At 43.2% G+C, this 20,095-nt stretch overlaps 1 pseudogene; it reads right to left on the minus strand.

Annotated features, from left to right (window-relative positions):
• Positions 1 to 529: 529 nt before the first annotated feature.
• The window catches only part of LOC103216968 (S-formylglutathione hydrolase pseudogene), a 132,729-nt pseudogene continuing 113,163 nt past the window's right edge, over positions 530 to 20,095 (minus strand).

Here is a 20,095-nt window from a genome sequence, read left to right on the forward strand (position 1 = left end):
GGGTTACAGAGGTAGGTCAGTAAAAAACAAAACAAAAGCGTGTACACCATTGCTTGATTTCATCCTCCAAAGACCAGCTCCCAGTAGTTGACACCCATCAGAAAGAAGCAATGCTGGATGATTAACAACATGTTATTCAACACCTGGAACTCGGGAATTATATAGCTGCAAGTTGGTACCTGCTAACTGTACTTAAGGAGCATTTTGCCTTGGGAGCTGCAGATTTATAGGATTCCCACAACTAGAGGGGCTGTTTTCCAGCCAACCTTATTCATGGAGTTCCCCAAATATGTGTGCAACATGAACTCAACAACCATGGCACTAATACCATGGTTCTGTGTAACCCTGGGAATCATGTGCCAACCCCAATAAACTCTTCTTATTCATACCTTGTCAGAGAGCACTTGGGTGAGGAGAACCTCAGAGGAGATCGTAACCATCAGTGAAGGCAAAGTTATTAAGTTCACACTAAAATCAAAATAGCGATACTGGCCCCACTCTGTGACCAATAACAGTTTTGAAAATATCTAATTTTTTTTTTAGGTTTTATATGCTTATTCGGAGGTGATTCAACTATAGAATAAAGCCCTTTTAGCATCACAAAATCCAATGATTTTGATTTTTTTTTTTTTTTGCTCAGCAATACAGTTGCATTTTACTTTTATAATCCTGAAGAGATTCTCTTATTTGGAGTTTTTCATGCATTCAGGTATTTAGCATGATGTCTGATGTGGTCAGTAATAAAGGTTGCAATGAAGTAGTAGCTATGATCATAACCCTCTTGTAATCGAAAAGCAATGGGGATTTTCTTTTCTGTACAGGCAGCTATGAAGTTATCAGGGAGTAACTGTCCATTTAAAAGAAACTGGTCATCTTTTCCTTGATCAATTAGTATGTCCAGCTGAGATCCTGGATAGGATTTCAGAAGACGGGTAGCATCATAATCCTTCCATTTACTTTGATCTGTTCCCAAATATCCACTAAAGGCTTTTTTGCCCCAGGGACAGAGTACAGGGCTGCAAATTGGAGCAAATGCTGACACAGATTTGTATTTTCCAGGATTTTTCAAAGCACAGATCAGAGCTCCATGGTCTCCCATGGAGTGGCCAAAAATAGACATCCTTTGGGGATCCACTGGAAAACTGGCATTTATGAGTTGGGGAAGTTCCTCCATGACATAAGAGTACATTCTGTAGTTGGTTTTCCAAGGATCTTCAGTGATATCAACATAAAATCCAGCACCAGTGCCAAAGTCTCAGCTCTCATCTTCTCCTTTAATATTGCAGCCACGAGGGCTGGTATCTGGAGCAATGACAACAAGACCATGTTCTGAAGCAGCTTGATGATAACCAGATTTTGATGTAAAATTTTGTTCTGTGCAAGTTAAACCTGAGAGCCAATACAGTGCAGGGCACTCTTCCGTTTCTGCCTTTGGTGGTAAGTAGACAGCAAATTTCATTTTGCAGTTCAGTTCAACACTGTCATGTTCAAAAACTTTCTGCAATTTCCCAAAGCACTTGCTGGAAATCTGCGTCAGTGCCATTCTTCTCCTGTCCAATTGCTGATTGCTTTTTGCTTGTACCAGATGGTAGATGATTCTCCTGCGGCAGAGTGACCAGAAGAAACGGCCTGAAGTAAAAGTGAAAATATCTAATTTTTAGGTGTTTTGTTTGTTTTGTTTGATTTTTGTTTTTTAGCAACAGGGTTTTGCCATATTGACCAGTCTGGTCTCAAACTCCTGTACTCAAATGATCCTCCTGCCTTGGTCTCCCAAATCACTGGGATTACAGGCGTGAGCCACAGTGCCCAGCCCCAGATTTTCAGTCTGTACTGCCTCCTTTCTTCCCCTCTCCTGGTAACAAAAGGTGTGTTCCTAAAATACTCTGGTCAATGCTAGCAAAGGGATTGATCTTATGGGGGAGAAGCCAGGAAAGCCTTCTTCCCAGGAGATTTCAGACTAGATTTGGGAGAAGAAAGCTCTTTTCTTCTCTGACTGTGAAGACCCAAGCGTAGGAACTAAAGGCTTATGGAGTGGACGGCAGCCATATTCCTCCACCAGGTAGAAATGCTGAGCTGAAAAGATGAGAAACTCTTCTACTATAGAGAGAACCAGAGGCAAGAGATGAAGCAGCAAGGACCCCAGCAAGCCCTTACCTTGACTCTCCTCTTGCCTTAGATGAACATCAGCCCTAGAGTTTGATTGTTATAAACAATAAATTCAAACTTTAAAAATTTAATTTTTTTTAACTTTAGTTTGAGTTAGATTGGATTTCTGTCATTGGGTTTCTGTAGTTACAAGAGTCTTGACTACTATGATTACTCCACAATGGATATGATTAGATTTCATAGAGGTATGTTCCTGAAACCCTAACTTACTACATATTACTAAGAATTATGGGTTTAATTATTTAAACTATAATGTAAATAAACTTGGATTAATAGAAATATATTATAAAAAGTATACTAATTAAAAAAATTAAATTTGGAAAGTTATATCTTATTTGGGAACTCCAAATAAGAGTTTGGCTCCAACATAACTCTTATGTTATGTTGGAGGGAAGGGAATTCTAGGCCAGAAATATAATTATCAAGAAAATTATAAACTGTTTAGTCTCAACCACTATACTAAAAACATGGGTTTTTAATGCCATATATAACCTACTGATGATGGGAAAAGTGTAAAAAAACTTGTAGTGTCTTCTCATTGATTTGTATATTAGAACAAGCCAGGTTATCTTACAATAACAACCCCAAATTCAGTGGCTTAATGCAACAGAGGACTTTTGAGCAAGCCAGGGGCTTCCTCAAGGCATCTTTCCCCCATGTTGTGGCTCAGGGCTCCCAGTTGCTTTAATCTTGCAGCTCTGTCCCTGTACCAAAGCGGCCTCCATGATCACATGCCCAAGGAAAGACACAGAGAGGGGTGTGGGCTTTGTATGGCCTCTGCTCACAGATGACCAGAACCGGGCACATGGACCTGTCCACGTGCAAAGGGGTCCCGTCTTACGTAGGCATGGAATGGGAAAAGAACTGGATATGATACTCATAATGTGGGAACTTGTAATGTCTACCACATCGTGCAGTGTATCTTTCCATAACACAAAAGGGAGCTTAGCCAATACAAAAGCCAAGTACAGCTTAGAGGAGGACTGAACAAGGAGTGTTTTTTAATAGCTTGGATGTATCATGCGCACATAATAAACAACAATCTCATCCCCATTCCCAAACATTTATTAACACAGATCCATGATGTCATGGTTTTCAGCACAGGCCTTTTCAAGTTTTACTGTGATTGCCTCTGCCCTTACCAAGACTAAGATCAGCTGATGGATGCAGACAAAAGGGGTATGTGTGAAAGATGACAGACTGTGAATTCACACATTAATAAAAACCAGAAATGGAAACAAAGACCAAACAGGCAGTGAAACATCCCTATGTCTGCCTTCTGATCTCATTCCACTCTCTCCAGCTCCATCTTCTACCCTCAAGAGTCTCTTGCTTTATCCCACTTCGATATTGCAGGCTAAAAGATAACATTGCTCAAAACCCTGAAAGATAAGGGCCCCAGGACTCCTCTTTCTGTGCCTCAGGTCTGAGGACTCCAGAGTCAGACTATGTTATCTATTGTGCTGCACTGCCTTCCTAATTGATATGGTTTGGCTGTGTCCCCACCCAAAGCTCGCCTTGAATTGTAACTCAACAATTCCCATGTGTCCTGGGAGGAACCTGGTGGGAAATGATTGAATTACGGGGGTGGGTCTTTCCTGCACTGTTCTCATGATAGTGAATGAGTCTCATGAGATCTGATGGTTTTAAAACTGGGAGTTTCCCTGCACAAGCTCTTTTCTCTTGTTTGCCACCATGAGATGTGCCTTTCACCTTCCACCATGATTGTGAGGCCTCCCCAGTCATGTGGAACTGGGAGTCCAATAAGCCTCTTTCTTTTGTAAATTGCTCAGTCTTGGTATGTCTTTATCAGCAGCATGAGAACAGACTACTACAGTAAATTGGTACCAGTAGAGTAGGGCGCTGCTGAGAAGATAACTGAAAATGTGGAAGCAACTTTGGAACTGGGTAACAGGCAGAGGTTGGAACAGTTTAGAGGGCTCAGAAGACAGGAAAATGTGGGAAAGTTTGGAATTCCCTAGGGACTTGTTGAATGGCTTTGATCAAAATGCTGATGATATGGACAATGAAATGCAGGCTGAGGTGGTCTCAGATGGAGATGAGGAACTTGTTGGGAACTGCAGCAAAGGTGACTCTTGTCATGTTTTAGCAAAGAGACTGGCAGCATTTTGCCCCTGTCCTAGAGGTTTGTGGCACTTTGAACTTGAGAGAAATGATTTAGGTATCTGGCAGAAGAAATTTCTAAGCAGCAAAGCTTTCAAGAAGTGACTTTGGTGCTGTTAAAGGTATTCAGTTTTAAAAGGGATACAGAGCATAAAAGTTTGGAAATTTGCAGCCTGGCTATGCAATAGAAAAGAAAAATCCGTTTTCTGAGGAGAAATTCAAGTTGGCTGCAGAAATTTGCATAGTAACAAGGAGCTGAATGTTAATCCCCAAAACAATGGGGAAAATGTCTCCAGGGCATGTCAGAGGTCTTCACAGAAGCCCCTCCCATCACAGGCCTGGAGGTCTAGGAGGAAAAAGTGGTTTCATGGGCTGGGCCCAGGGTCCCTGTGCTGTGTGCAGCCTAGGGTCTGGTGCCCTGCATCCCAGTTGCTCCAGTCGTGTCTGAAAGGGGCCAATGTAGCACTCAGGCCACTGCTTCAGAGAGTGCAAGCACCAAGTCTTGGCAACTTGCATGTGGTGTTGAGTGGTTTGAAATGCAGATTCTCAGGCTCCACTCCAGACCTACTGAAGCAGAGACTCAGTATCGGTATTTAATCTATGGAGGAATTCTACTCTAGAAATGCTATTTCTCTCCCCCAAAGAAGAATGGGACCTTGAAGAACCTACTGGGGCTAGTCATTCAACCTTGGTGTAGGCTTACTCCTCCTGCCCACTTCTCTGGGACCAGCCTGGGCCACCTCCTGAGAACCAAGACATGCCATGACTTCAGGAACCCCATCACATGCTGTCCGAGGAGCAAGGAAGAGGGGTTGAGTGTGCTGACACACAGAGTAACAGGCTGTTTAGGAGAGACGGTGGAAGAAGGTGAATGTTCATTAGATACTGAAAAGAGAGGGAGATAAGGGGTCCCCCCTGGAGCAGAGACTAGAAAGCCACTCATGAGTGATGCCAGGAGAGCACAACTAGGCTCTGGGCAGGAGACAGAAAATTCAGGAATGCCCTACAACAGAGGAGTTAGACAACATAGGACTTAGTTTAGCATACTATTTCTTGAGAACCTACTGTGGGCTAGGCCCACAGGAAAGCAGAGACAAGGTTGAGATGTGGTAAGAATGTGGACCCTGCAGCCCAACTGCCTGGGCTCGGATCCCTACCTCAGGTGGGCTCAGCCAGCAGTACCTGCAGAGCCAAGCCAGCTGTGTTCACAGGCAGCATCTGCTCTGACTGGTCACAGCATTACCTCTGTTGGCTGGTGCCTGGATCATCCTGGTTGTTATGTCACTAGTGTTATATCAACATCACCCCTGTTTTCACTTACTGGTAGAATGAACTTAAGTTTTTTTAGCCTCTCCACACCTCCACTTCCTTATCTGTAAAATAGGAATCGTAACAGTACCTACCTCAAGGGTTTTGAGAATTAAGCGAGTTACATAAGGACTGTGCTTAGAACAGTGCCTGGGAGCCTAACGTGTTCTCAGTAAATATTAGCCACGATTATTCTTTTTATCTCAAAGTGTTAACCATGCTTGAGAAAAAGCCAGCTTCCCAGAGTTCAGATAGACAGAGCAGCCTGAGTTGCTAGAGGCAGAAGCTGGATTCCCATAGCGATTTAATTTCTGGGCTCGGCCCCCACCAAGTGCTCAGAGCAGCAGGAGGCAGCTGAATGGCTATAGTCAGTGGGGTGGGGACCAGGGACCCACTGGCCATCTCTAGCCAGGACAAAGCCATTACACAAATAGACGAGCTTGGTCTCCTCCGGAACACGCAGGTGTTCTGGCCCCAGTGCTGGAACAGGCCGTTGGAGCTCATTCAAATGTGGAGAAATATTTAGATCCAATCAAAACCACTCCAGATTGTTGGCTCTTATTTTAGACAAATAGGATAAGCAAACTTGGCCTAAATGAGAACTGGTAATAAATACCCTTTTCCTGTCTAATTATTCAAAGCCAAATGCTCTGAGTTTAAATGTCTCATGGGAAATGTCTGAAGGGTTTCTGGAGTGTTTGGTTAACAACAAAAATTCTTCATATTGCACAGACGTCTCACATATGTGTGATGCTCATGATATGGCAGAGAGGAAAATGGGATGACTGGCCACAACCTCATACTAGACAGTTGGGAACCAAGGCCTGTGAGTGCTGGTGACTCCCAAATATTTCTGGAGAAAAGGGCACGAAATCTCAGTCTAGAAATGGACTCCCCCTCCTGTTCACTGACCAGGTGGAGCCTGCCTTCAGCACACTGCTCCCCAACTCAGCCTACACAGACTTTCTTAAAGATGCTCACATGCACACCCAACCACACACATTAACCACTACTGTCTGGCTTCTCACAGCAAAGGTGGGACACCCCTGCTCAGTCCTCTGCCATTGCCACCTCCCTTCAGCACAAACCATTGTTAAGTTGGTTCTATGCATGTTTTCATATCTTCTGGACACCAGAGAGATTTAGGTACATGTCTCCTACATCCTAAAACGGGCATTTGGGGTTGAGACAGAATGGAAATTTTAAAATAAATATTTAAAAGAACCACATGCGTCTCACTAGCAAGACAGTCAACTTCATATACACACAGGATAATATACATGCATTAAAATGAGAAACAAATTGATATGGTAACTTGCCATTTTTCGAGAAAGGAAGAAGGAAGAGATCACTTGCAACCATGAAGAAAGAACTGTATAAAATATCCTGTATCAGGCAGTAGCTGCAAACGTGCCATACAGTCAATGTATTGTGGGGCTCTAGAATATCAAAATAAGCTCTATATCCTTACTGGAAAAGAAAGAGGGAAAAGAAAGAGGGGAAGGGCAAGGCAGGGCAGGGCAGGGCAGGGCAGGGCAGGGCAAGGAAGGGAAGGGAAGGGAAGGGAAGGGAGAGAGAAAGGAAAAGAAACAAACTTTCCATCTTGAACAGACATGAAATCAGTTGAAGGACACTAAACAGACATGAAATCAGCTAAAGGACACTAAACAGACATGAAATCAGCTGAAGGGCACTAAAGCACTTTAATCCTGTAACATTCTTTTATATTCAGGCCCAATAGACACTGCCGCACTCTGCAAGTGCCTTAGACCATGGGTCCCCAACCCCAGGCTGTGGACCGGTGCTGGTCCATTGCTGTTAGAAACGGGGCTGCACAGCAGGAGGTGAGCAGCAGAGGAGCAAGCATCACCGCCTGAGCTCTACCTCGTGTCAGACGAGCGACAGCATCAGATTCATATAGAAGCTCAAACCTTTGGGTATATCTAGTTCTAGATGCTTGAGGAATCGCCATACTGTTTTCCATAATGGTTGAACTAGTTTACAATCCCACCAACAGTGTAAAAGTGTTCCTATTTCTCCACATCCTCTCCAGCACCTGTTGTTTCCTGACTTTTTAATGATCGCCATTCTAACTGGTGTGAGATGGTATCTCATTGTGCTTTTGATTTGCATTTCTCTGATGGCCAGTGATGATGAGCATTTTTTCATGTGTCTGTTGGCTGTATGAATGTCTTTTTTTGAGAAATGTCTGTTCATATCCTTTGCCCACTTTTTGATGGGGTTGTTTGTTTTTTTCTTGTAAATTTGTTTGAGTTCTTTGTAGGTTCTGGATATTAGCCCTTTGTCAGATGAGTAGATTGCAAAAATTTTCTCCCATTCTGTAGGTTGCCTGTTCACTCTGATGGTAGTTTCTTTTGCTGTGCAGAAGCTCTTTAGTTTAATGAGATCCCATTTGTCAATTTTGGCTTTTGCTGCCGTTGCTTTTGGTGTTTTAGACATGAAGTCTTTGCCCATGCCTATGTCCTGAATGGTACTACCTAGGTTTTCCTCTAGGATTTTTATGGTATTAGGTCTAACATTTAAGTCTCTAATCCATCTTGAATTAATTTTCGTATAAGGAGTAAGGAAAGGATCCAGTTTCAGCTTTCTACTTATGGCTAGCCAATTTTCCCAGCACCATTTATTAAATAGGGAATCCTTTCCCCATTTCTTGTTTCTCTCAGGTTTGTCAAAGATCAGATGGCTGTAGATGTGTGGTATTATTTCTGAGGACTCTGTTCTGTTCCATTGGTCTATATCTCTGCTTTGGTACCAGTACCATGCTGTTTTGGTTACTGTAGCCTTGTAGTATAGTTTGAATTCAGGTAGCGTGATGCCTTGGACTCGGGAAGGGGAACATCACACACCGGGGCCTATCATGGGGAGGGGGGAGGGGGGAGGGATTGCATTGGGAGTTATACCTGATGTAAATGACGAGTTGATGGGTGCAGCACACCAACATGGCACAAGTATACATATGTAGCAAACCTGCACGTTGTGCACATGTACCCTACAACTTGAAGTTTAATAATAATAAATAAATTTAAAAAAAAAAAAAAAAAAAAAAAAGAAGCTCAAACCCTATCACGAACTGCATGTGAGAGGGATCTAGGCTGCATGCTCCTTATAAGAATCTAATGCCTGATCATCTGAAGTGGAACAGTTTTATCCTGAAACTATCCCCGCCCCTCACCTGCCATCTGTGGAAAAATTGTCTCCCACAAAGCCAGTCCCTGGTGCCAAAATGGTTGGGGACCGCTGACTTAGACAATGATTTCATGAGTGGCACCTACTGTGTGTATCTTTATATTGGTGTTTTGTGGAGAGGGAAGGGCCAAACAGTGACATGGCACATGTGTCACCATGAGCAGTCCAACCAGGCATCCCACCATAGCCCACGGTGATAGCCTGAGAACAAGGAATGTGGCCAAGGACTGTCAGATCATCCTTCCAAACAAGTGTAAGTTTCTTGGTCTTCTGATGCTGCTCTTAACACTAATGTAGGCCCTCCATCATCCCTCCCTTCTGTCTCCAGCTTCCAGCCTTTCCTTCTTCTGTTCCTTTGAATAGAACTTGGCCAGATTAATTTTCCTATCCCCCTAGAAAAGATATGTGCAAACCAGTGGTGGCAGCCAAGCTTCTCAGCCACAAGGAATCACCTGCTACCTTCACCCCCACCATCCATCTCCCCCTAGAATCCTCTCTACAGCCAGAATAGCTTGACTTGATGCTGCTACCTAATCCTCCCAGGAATTCCCTTCCCCTCCTCCCCACCTTTTCCAAGTTCTTCAAAATTTAACTCAAATTCCTTCACTTCCATAAAGTCTTCCCTGACTCTTCTAGTCTGAAGGGTTCTTCTTTCCCAACAGAATTTGCCATGGCTCTATTTGCCATGACATGGAGAAATACAGTGCAATTGAGTAAGGCCACTGTAGAGAGAGAAGCTAAGATAGGAGGCATGGTTTTATGTCTAAGAACTTTTCAATCTTTTCTGAAGTAGACTTATTTTTCTAAATCAATGTTTATAAGATTCACCAGCCAGAATGGCTAAATTTGTTTTTTAATTTAAAAAAATAACAAAACCAACGTTGGCAAGAATGTACAGCAACTAGAACTCTTTACTGCTCCTCTAGAGTACACTCTATACGCACATACTACTAGCACAAGGGTGAATTGGGGGTGGGGGCAGGCGGGGGCAGGGGTGGGGAGGGGGAGAGAGAGAGAGGCTCCCAACTGGAGAGTAAGTACAGAATAAAAAATACAAAGACCGTAAGCAATATCCTTAAGCACAGAGTGGGCTGGCTTCATGGCACACAAGCTGTGCAGTGACATAGGACCCCATATTTATAGGGTCCTGACCTCTGTTCAATGTTCTTAACAATTTTTGAACCTGGGACCTTCATTTTCCTTTTACCCTGGGCCATGCAAATTATGAAGCCAATCCTGAATACCAGTTTATTGCCAATTTCCTAGTATCCAGAATCCAAAATTCGTCCAATAGATCTCAGAGCAGGTCACTGAATTGAATAGTCTCAACCTCCAAAACACTCTTGGATGCCTTTTTCTGTAAACTAGAATAGCAGCTGCCTTTCTTGCCCTAAAGTCCTAGAGAAGCCAGTTGATTTCAAAGCTCACAGTAGGTTACCTCTGGGTGGGGCATGGGAGGAGTCGGGGGAGCTGCTACCCACTGGGTCCTCTGAGTGTAGTTCCTGAATGAATCAGGAAAAGCACTTGGTTCAGCTGGATACTAGAGGAGAGTATTGTTTTCCCCACTCCGCTGGCTATCACATTTCTGGCCTCTTTTCCTGTCCAGGGGCAGATTGATAAATGTGAGAACAATTGGCCTGTTTATCTCAGCTTCTCCTTCTGCTCTCTAGGGAATGAGCTGCCCTAGGAGAGGCTGACTTCTGCTGCTCCTCCTGGGGCAGGGTCTGTCCAGCATGGGGAGGTTGGGCCTGCCTTTTCAAGCATCGTCAGTTGTCAGGGGCTGGGGGAAGGGATGACTGTGCCTAATTCTGGGCACACTCACAGACCTAAAGCCATGCCCTCCATACTGACTTCTATTGGTACTAAAGTGACATTTAGCTTCTATCTGCTTCTCCTTTGTCTTAGTCCCTAAACCATTCAGAATCTAGGTAGGGAAAGAGGAGCTGACCAGGTTTCTGATTTTCTGGAAAATTACTGTGCCTTGCCTTATCTTTAAAAAATGGCAGCAGACTCTTGAGTAAGGGCACCTACAAAGGGTTCCATGACTATCCCCGAATCATGAAAACCAGCCTGCAAGTTGGCTTCTGCATGCCTCAAGGCACAAGGCTCTGCCCCTCAGAGAAAACAATTACCTCCCACCAGACACTAATGAGCTTGCTTCTCCTCCCCTCTGTTCTCTCCTGCAGCTGGCTGCCTTTGGAGAGAGGGAACCAACCTGTCTTTGTTGGACAGCCAGGCCACCAAGGTTACTAACTCTCCTTCAGTCTTGGGAGTCCAACTGCGTGGGCTTTTCACCCAAAACATTATTTTCTGCTGAATTAAATCCAATTCCACTCCCTGCATTGAACAGCTGACCCATCGCCTCTATTTTCTGCCTGAATTTTGCTCACAGATAATCTGCTAAGGGCCCAGGAAATTTTCTGGGGTTATTTCACATGAAAGGAAGAGAGCTCTTATTTTCAAATGATGATAGAGAAAATTCCCAGGGGACACCTCAGTCAGCCAGCCACTCCTGCTGACTTCGGATACCCAGTCTAGTGACTGCATTCAATTTCAGTTAGCCCCAAGGAAACCTTCTCTTCTCATGTGACAGCAGCGATAATAACTTTTTTTCCTTCATATGCTATCGACCATCAGAGTTTCAAATATAAACCATGCATTTTTGTGGCTTGTTCATCTTTGGAGAACCTGTCCCTTGGTGACTGATTCTATCAAAGGGAACTTTCACCCGAGTGATTTCCTATCACCTTGTACTCATGCATTCGTTCCTTACTTGCTTATTCACACAACAAAGCACTAAGGAGACATTGGTTCCCCCTAACCCTACCTATTCCTCCACTATTTTTCTTTATGCTTTTCAATGCCTTGTTCATAGCGCATCTTCCAGAATGTCTTCCTTGATCAAATCCATCCTTCTCCGACCAGAGCCCCCTGATCTGATTGGTTCACTCAGGATTAACCGCTTAGTCTGAACCAAACCTTCTAGTCCTAACCCCCATGGCTCTCCACACACATATTTTAAGCCATAGTCGAGTCTAGTGATTTTCAAATGTGGAGGAGAAGTGGTGAATCACACTTTTTTTTTTTTTTTGGAGACAGAGTTTCGCTCTTGTTGCTCAGGCTGGAGTACAATGGCACAATCTCGGCTGACTGCAACCTCCGCCTCCCAGGTTCAAGCAATTCTCCTGCCTCAGCATCCCAAGTAGCTGGGATTACAGGCACCCACCACCATGCCCAGCTAATTTTTTGCATTTTTAGTGAGACAAAGTTTCACTATGCCAGGCTGGTCTCGAACTCCTGACCTCAGGCAATCCACCCACCTCAGCCTCCCAAAGTACTGGGATTACAGGCATGAATCACTGCACCCAGCCTGAATCACACCCTTAAGAGAGCCATTTACACTTTATAAAATACCTAATGTTATACTGTATTTCACATATTTGTATTGATTTTTGCAACTCAAATTATAGGAAGTATAGCTTAATAAGATATTCTTGAATTAGAGAGATACAACAAAAATGTAGTGATTCTCAATGGAGATGTGTTCCTGTGGGAGAATGATCAGCCCCTGAGCTGAAGGGTACAGTTTTTCTGTTAGCCTGCCTTAGAAGTATTCATCTTTGTCCCAGAACAAGGTCCAGATTTTCTTTTTAAAAATTTTTATCTATTGAATAGAGATGGGGTCACACTATATTGCAGGCTGGAGGGCAGTGATGATCATAGCTCACTGCAGCCTCCGTATCCTGTACTCAAAGGATCTTCCTGCCACAGGCTCCCAAGTAGCTGGGATTACAGGTGGACACCACCATGCCTGGCTAATTTTTCATGTTTTTTTGTAGAGATGGAGTCTTCCTATGTTTCCTAGGCTGGTCTCAAACTCCTGGACTCAAGCTACGCTCCTGCCTCAGCCTCCCAAGTCGCTGGGATTACAGGCAGAAACTACCACATCCAACCAAAGCCCTTGTTTCATAAGACTTTGTTCAAACTCTTTTCCCTACCTGGCATACACTCCCCTTGCCTGTATGAGATCCTACCTGTTTTTCTTCTTTTTGAGACTGGGCCTTGGAGTGCAGTGGCGTGATCTTGACTCATTGCAACTTCGGCCTCCCAGGTTCAAGCGATTCTCTTGCCTCAGCCTCCTGAGTAGCTAGGATTACAGGCACCCACCACCACGTCTAGCTAATTTTTGTATTTTTAGTAGAGATGGGGTTTCGCCATGTTGGCCAGGCTGGTCTCAAACTCCTGATCTCAGGTAATTCACCCATCTTGGCCTCCCAAAGTGCTGGGATTATAGGCGTGAGCCACTGCACTGAGCCCCTACCTTTTCTTAATGAGTGATTCCAACTGCCACCTCATCCTGTAAGACTTTCCTGGTTCTTCCAGCTGGAAGTGACTTTTTCTTCTGAATGCCCTGTGAGATGTCTCACATTACTATGGCACTAATGGTACTGTGGTAAATATTAACACATTTTTATCCGCTCATCCTCTTAAATTTCCTGAGGGTAAAAAACAAACACAACAGGTATGACTTTTACTCTTGAACTCTAAGATACAACAAAACACACTTCAATCTTTCTTTAAATTAAATTGGTTCTAAGTCCTACCACCCAACAGAAGAAACATTAAATTTCAGCCATTTGGGCTGCCTGCTCTTACCTCCCCTCTCTCCACCACCATGAGACTGCACAAGAATGCTGGTGTCAGGTTCAAGTCCAGGTTCCAGCCCATGCTGAGTTCTGAAGGGACTGGGTAGATGAATGGTAGACAGCTGAAAGAACACTCGGGGGGCGCAGGTAGGTGAAATATGGCTTTATTCCGCAGCTCTCTTACACTGCTCTGTCTCTGCTGCTTGAGCCGGCTGCTCCCACGCACAACTGTATGGCCAGCTCTCCCTTCAGGGGCAGCAGCTTAACCCTTTCTCTGGGCATGAGTGTGCCTATACAGTGTCAGCAGGGCAATTATATGTTTTACAGACTAGAGTGGCTTAGAGCCAAATGATGAGCCTTCCCACGTTATGGCTACATGGCTATGATAACAAGTGGAGTTATACACCTGGCTCTAAACTCAGAGTCACAAGGATGTTTACCTGGGCCTATACCTGCTTAGCCACAGCACAGCTATGTTCCTTACAACTGGGCTTATGTGGGACCAGAAAACATGGACAGGCTCTCTTCCTTTGAGTAGGGTGGGGTCAGCTCAGATGCTCACTGTCCAAGCCCATATGGTCAGGTTAAAGCACTGGGCTCCTTCTCTTCCTGCCTATTCCCAACGTCCAGTGCAAAGCCTGCTCTCAGTGAGGCCTTTCCAGCCCTTCCATTAGGACAGATGTTTGTTTCTGCTGAACCCCACCTCTTCACCACGCATTTGACATTGACTGTCCTTTAGCCTCTGTCTTGGCATCTATTTGGTACACACGTAGCCCTCGACATAGCCGTGCCCCAATCTTCACCGGAAAAAACCATCTTCATCACATTTGCATCTCCTACCAGTGGCTAATGTAGTACTTATGTATTAAGGTATTGAACGAATGGTTAAACATCTCCTGTCCTTTCTTCCTCAAGCCTGGAAGGACTTCCTGTAGAACTCAGCCTAAATATTTCTTTCTCAGGGAAGCTGCCCCCTATGGAAACTGGAGAGTTTCCTGACCCCCCACTGGCAGGATGTGCAAAAGGGGTATGGTTCGTCTGTTTGGCCACATTGTGCACTCAAACCCGTTACAGGAGTGGGAGCACGCACACTGGTGGTGCAGGAGCCGGGATGAGTGATCTTGGTTCCAGCCCCATGATAGCATCTAGGAGTGGGTGCCTACGACTCCCGAAGCCCCAGCAGGCATCCTACAGTGCTCTTTTAGTTCTGCCATCCACAGACGGATTAAGTGTTAACTAGCTCAGTGCCCTCTTGGTAACCAGGTTCTTGTCCGATGTCTAGGAAAACTGAGTCACACACAGACGTGAAAGATGGTGAATGCAGGGGTTTTATTGAGTGATGGAGATGGCTTTGAGCATTATAGATGGAGAACTGGAAAGGGGATGGAGTGGGAAGATGACCTTATCCTGGAGTATGGCTGTCCAGCAGCAAATCTCCCCTCCAACCATCCCCAGCTGAACTCCTCTTGATGTTCACATGCTTCTTCTCTTTTCTCCTTCTCTGCCATGCTGTTCTGCCACTCTTCTGCTTTTCTGTTCATCTGTTCATAGAGCCTGGGGTTTGGAATTTATACGGGTACAGGATGGGGGGCGTGGCAGGCCAAATGTCAACTTTTGGATGCAAAAACAGGAATGCCTATTCCCGTTAAGGGCCATGGGTTTCCAGGCTTGAGGCTGGGGCTTTTGCTGGGAAAGCAACCTCTTCTACCCAGTATTTCCCTGTCTCCTGTTGGTATCATTATCAGACACTATCATACATCTCAGTAACTTTTCTTACCATTATCACAGCCATGTGTGTCATTATTTCCTCACATCTGCCTGTATCACCAGATGGCATGCTCCCTGAGGGCAACGGTGGACTTCCTTTTGGCTCACTCTTCATCTTTCCTGCCTAGAGACCTATTACTCAGTAGCGATTCTAATGAATTTGACTTAAGAAAAATCTTGCTCCCCTTACCATAGAGCTGTTTCTCTTCCAGCTATGCCTGTGTTTTTGAAGTGGTGAGGCATGTTGGAAGTCATGGGGTGGTCATTCTCCTCTAAGGTAAAAGCAGAGGCTCCTGCTTTGAGAAGCAACTAGTAAGAATCCTTGTCCACATTTCTCATCAACAAGGTCCTGAGCCACAGTCTGGGGACCCTACCTCACTTTCATGCCTCAGATCCTGTTAGAAAAATCCTTGTTGCCTTCCAATTTTCCTTCTTCACAAGAGAGAGATCCATACAAACCTGAGAATAAATTAAAATTCCCTCAAATATCCAACTAAAAGCGCTTTATGGGCCATTTTCATTTGAGTCCTTTTTTCAACATTTTTTTTTTAATTAGTGAGACAGGGTCTTACTCTGTCACCCATGCTGGAGTGCAGTGGCATGCTCATGGCTCACTGCAGCGTTGACCTCCTGGGCTCGGGTGATCCTCCCACTTCAGCCTCCAGAAAGCTGAGACTACAGATGCCACTATGCCTGGCTACTTTTTTAAATTTTTTGTAGAGATGGGATCTCACTATGTTGACCAGGCTAGTCTCAAACCCCTGGCCTCAGGCCATCCTCCCACCTCAGCCTTAAGTACAATTTCCTACCACTAAGGCATAGAGCAATAGGGGATTTTAACATGTTTGGCTGAAAATAGCAAAGAACTCAATTTAGTGTGTTGGACACTCAAGAGTTGACATCACATACTATAATTCTAAGTGAAAATGAGATTGATGACTTTTGTAAACTAACCTACAGGACTGCGAAGAATCTGGTACCTAATGCTGATGGAAGATATGATATTTTAGCTATTTAAATTAGAAATGGGCCTCATAAAGTATCTTCTAGTATCTGTCTAATACAGATCTGTCTAATCTGAACTGTCTAATACAATAGCTACTAGCTACCTGTGGCTATTTAAATTTAAATCCAATTTTTAAAATTAAGTTTCTCAGTATCACTCAGTATCACTAGTCACAATTAAAGTGCTACCATATTGGACATTGCTACATAACATTTCTATTAATACAGAAAGTTCTATGGAATAGCTCTACTCCAGGGGCCTTGTACACACACCAAGTTGAAAAATTGTCTCAGCAGGAGGACTTGTGCTTAAACAAGATCTATTCCATAAATAAGCACTCTTTGTACTAAGTGCCAGATTCTGTTGCACGTGCCTCACATCAAGTATCTCAGTAAATCCTCACAACTTGGAAGGTTGGTAGTACATTATGACCCCCTGTATTAGTCTGCTAGGGCTCTGAACAAAGTATCACAGACTGGGTGGTTGAAACAACATAAATGTATTTCCTTGCAGTTCTGGGGACTGAGGAAGTTCTGGGGAAGTTCAAGATCAATGTTTCTGCAGAGTTGGTTTCTTCTAAAGACTCTTTCCTTAGCTTGTTGGTGGCTGTCTTCTCCCTATGTCCTCACATGGTCCTTTTTCTGTGAGTGTCTCTGATCTCACTTCTTCTTATAAGGACATGAGTCATAACGGATTCAGGTCCTACCAAGCAACCAAACGCAGTCGCATTTTTTCTGAGCTACTGGGGTTTGGGACTTCAACATGAATTTTGAGGAGACTATTTATCCCATAACACTGTCATTTTTGTAGAAGAGAAAACAGACACAGAGAAATTAAACTTATCAGCAGTGCAACCCAAAAGATCTGAGTTACCTGCATGCAACATTAGAGTCTAATGATTCCTATTTATCACCTTATGACCAAGAACACCCATTTGAGAACTGGCTTCTAGAGAAGTAGATCCAAAGAAACTGACTTGCTCACTTAGGATAAAATCTGATCCATATCCCAGAGCACCAACTACACTCTAACCAGCTGAGTTAGCCACATACAGCCAGAGCTGGCAGTTCCCTGCCCTCCCTGACTTGACGCACCTGTGACAGTGCATATGCCTGCACCTTCCTAGAGTAAGCACACAACATTCATTGTCTGTCTTCCCAGCAACATTCATTGTCTGTCAATTACCTCATAGGTTTAAACTGGCCAGATCAGCAACTTTTTTCCAACATTTAGCTTCTAAGTATAAACACAAGGTAAGCATATACTGATAGTATGGCACATCATTCCTCATCATTTAGTCACTCCATTCCTCAGAGTCTCCAGACCCATTTATTCTACCTACCGCTGCTTTGTCCCTTGATGGGACCGATACTGCCAATGGGATTAGAGGAGGGTGGGCGTCAGGGCTACCTGACCATCACACCAGATTGCTTTCTTTCCCTAACACCAGCAGTCGTCCAGTGCTGATAGAAAACAGACCAATAAAACAAGTCAAATGACTGACTCCACTTACCCATATCCTTTTTCTCCCTCTTTGTCCACTTGACTCTTTTGGCATAAATGTCTCATGATGAGATGGGTTATAACTCCAAACCCAGAGAGATGGTGAGTTATAAATTCCTCCCAGAACTGTGCCTGAGAGAGCGGCTTCCTGGACTGGAAATGAGCAGCCATCTCATGGTTGTGTATGCTTGGATTAAAACAATGCGGGAATGCCACTGTCATCTAGTGGGATTTTTTTGCCTTGACATATGCTAATTACCGAACCAATATGATGAGCAAAATAAAGCACCAATACTCCTCTATAAAAATCAAAGTAATACCCAGTCAGTTCTGTTAACCATAGAAACTGGAGCAGGAAGAACATAGGCAATTGCAATTTACAGATAATTCCAAAGCTTTTCACTAGCAAGTGACAGCAAATGAGCTCATTTTCAGAGGCTTCAAGGCCAATTCTAATGTAATAAACAGAGATAGGAATTGTGTGAATGACTGACACACACACACACACACACACACACACACACTCCCAGTCTGACTTAGGAGGAACCAATGGAAAGCAGCCCAGATGCCCATTCAGGCTTGACATGCTGCCACCAAGCCCTTACACTTCATGTTCATAAACTCACTGCTCGTTCAAGACCTTCGGGCTTAATGCAAATTAATTAAACTGCCATGCAGCTCATTTGACTATTATTGAGGTTTTAAAATAATTAAAGAGTGAAGGCAACTGATTAAACCCTTTCCAAGCTACTGTGGTAGTTTATGAATTATATAAGTTCCATATTAATGTGACTCCATTGTAACTGCAGATTAGCTGGAGGATATTCATTAAAATGGAATAAAAAGGCAAGAGTAGCTGTAACAGCCTTTTGTTTCTTATTGCCCAACAGCTTTCCAGGGACCTCAATATGAAAGCATAAAAATAATATACTTTAATATCTATAGCATTTTACAAATAGGATAATATGTTTTTTTATCCCATTTGATCCTCCCACTAATCTGGTGAGCCTGGCAAGGCTGATGTTGTTCTCTTTGTCTTACAAGAAAAGAAACTAAAAGCCTAAATAAGTTAAGTGCCTCACACAGATAAGGGAGAGAATGTAGTCAAATACCCAGGCCTGCTGACTCCCAGTCCAGTGTCTTTCCCACACGCCATGGTTCCTCTCCTTAAGAATCATGTTTCCCCCAAAACAGTTCCTTCATTCTTCCATCTTGGATTTCTAAAATTTCCAAAGAAAAAGCTTCATTACTTTGGCTTAAAGCACAGGTTCCTGTATTGAAACAGAGAAGTATTTTCCCCAAGAGATAGAAGAGAAATATTTTTGCTGTACTGTCTTCTTACAACTCCATTAAAACCCATTAAAATGTTTTGCCCATTATACTGGTTTGGTACTTAGCATATTTCAATGCAAAACATACATACACAAAAAGATCAAGAAAAAGATACCATTTTCAACAAAGACACAAGCATGAGCCCAAAACATAAACTATGAAGCACACCTACCCAAAATTGTCAGATCTGAGACTAATTGAGGGAGCATGGTGAGAGCTAGACTTCATAGACTATGCATATTTTCCCAAAAGCAAGAATCACTAGGGAAGAAATAACGTCAGTCTTCCATAAACACTTCCAGAGATTTTTCAAAATAATGAGTACTTCCTAGCTCATTTTATAAGGTCAGCATAATGTTGATATCAAAACCTGATAAGGGACATCAGACATGAAAATTCTTTACTAAACTTACTCTTGAATCCTAAACATAATGCTAGAATTCAAAAACCCACAACAAAATATAATCAAAAAGAATTCAACAATATATGAGAAATATAATACATTATGACTAGTTAATTCCAGAAATGCAAGGGTAGTTTAACATTTGAAACTAAAATGATTTGTTATAGTTACCTAAAAGGAAAAAAATATTTTTTTCAACAGGTGCAGAAGAAAAGTTGCTAAAATTTAACAATTATTCATAACAAAATCTCAGCAAACTAGGAAGAAAGGTGAACTTCATAATATGATACAGGCTACAATAAGCCAAAAATTCATATTATGTTTAATGATGAAATGCTGAAAGCTTTCCCTGTGAAACTGGGAACGAAACAGGATTGGAACTTATTAACTGCTGTGCTAGACTAATATAATAAGCCCATTAGGTTTACATTGTACCTGATTAATCTAGTAAGTCCAGTCTAACAAGGCAAGAAAAAAAGATTAGAAAGAAGAAAAACTACCATTATTTGCAGGAGACATAATTGTGTATAGAGACATACAAAATAAACTATAGATAAATTATTAGATTAACACATGGACTTAGCAATTATGCTGGAAAAGTGGTCAACGTATGAGAAAATTGTATTTCTACGT

Source organism: Chlorocebus sabaeus, chromosome 10 (genome assembly GCF_047675955.1).
Source record: "Chlorocebus sabaeus isolate Y175 chromosome 10, mChlSab1.0.hap1, whole genome shotgun sequence".
Lineage (NCBI taxonomy): Eukaryota > Metazoa > Chordata > Mammalia > Primates > Cercopithecidae > Chlorocebus > Chlorocebus sabaeus.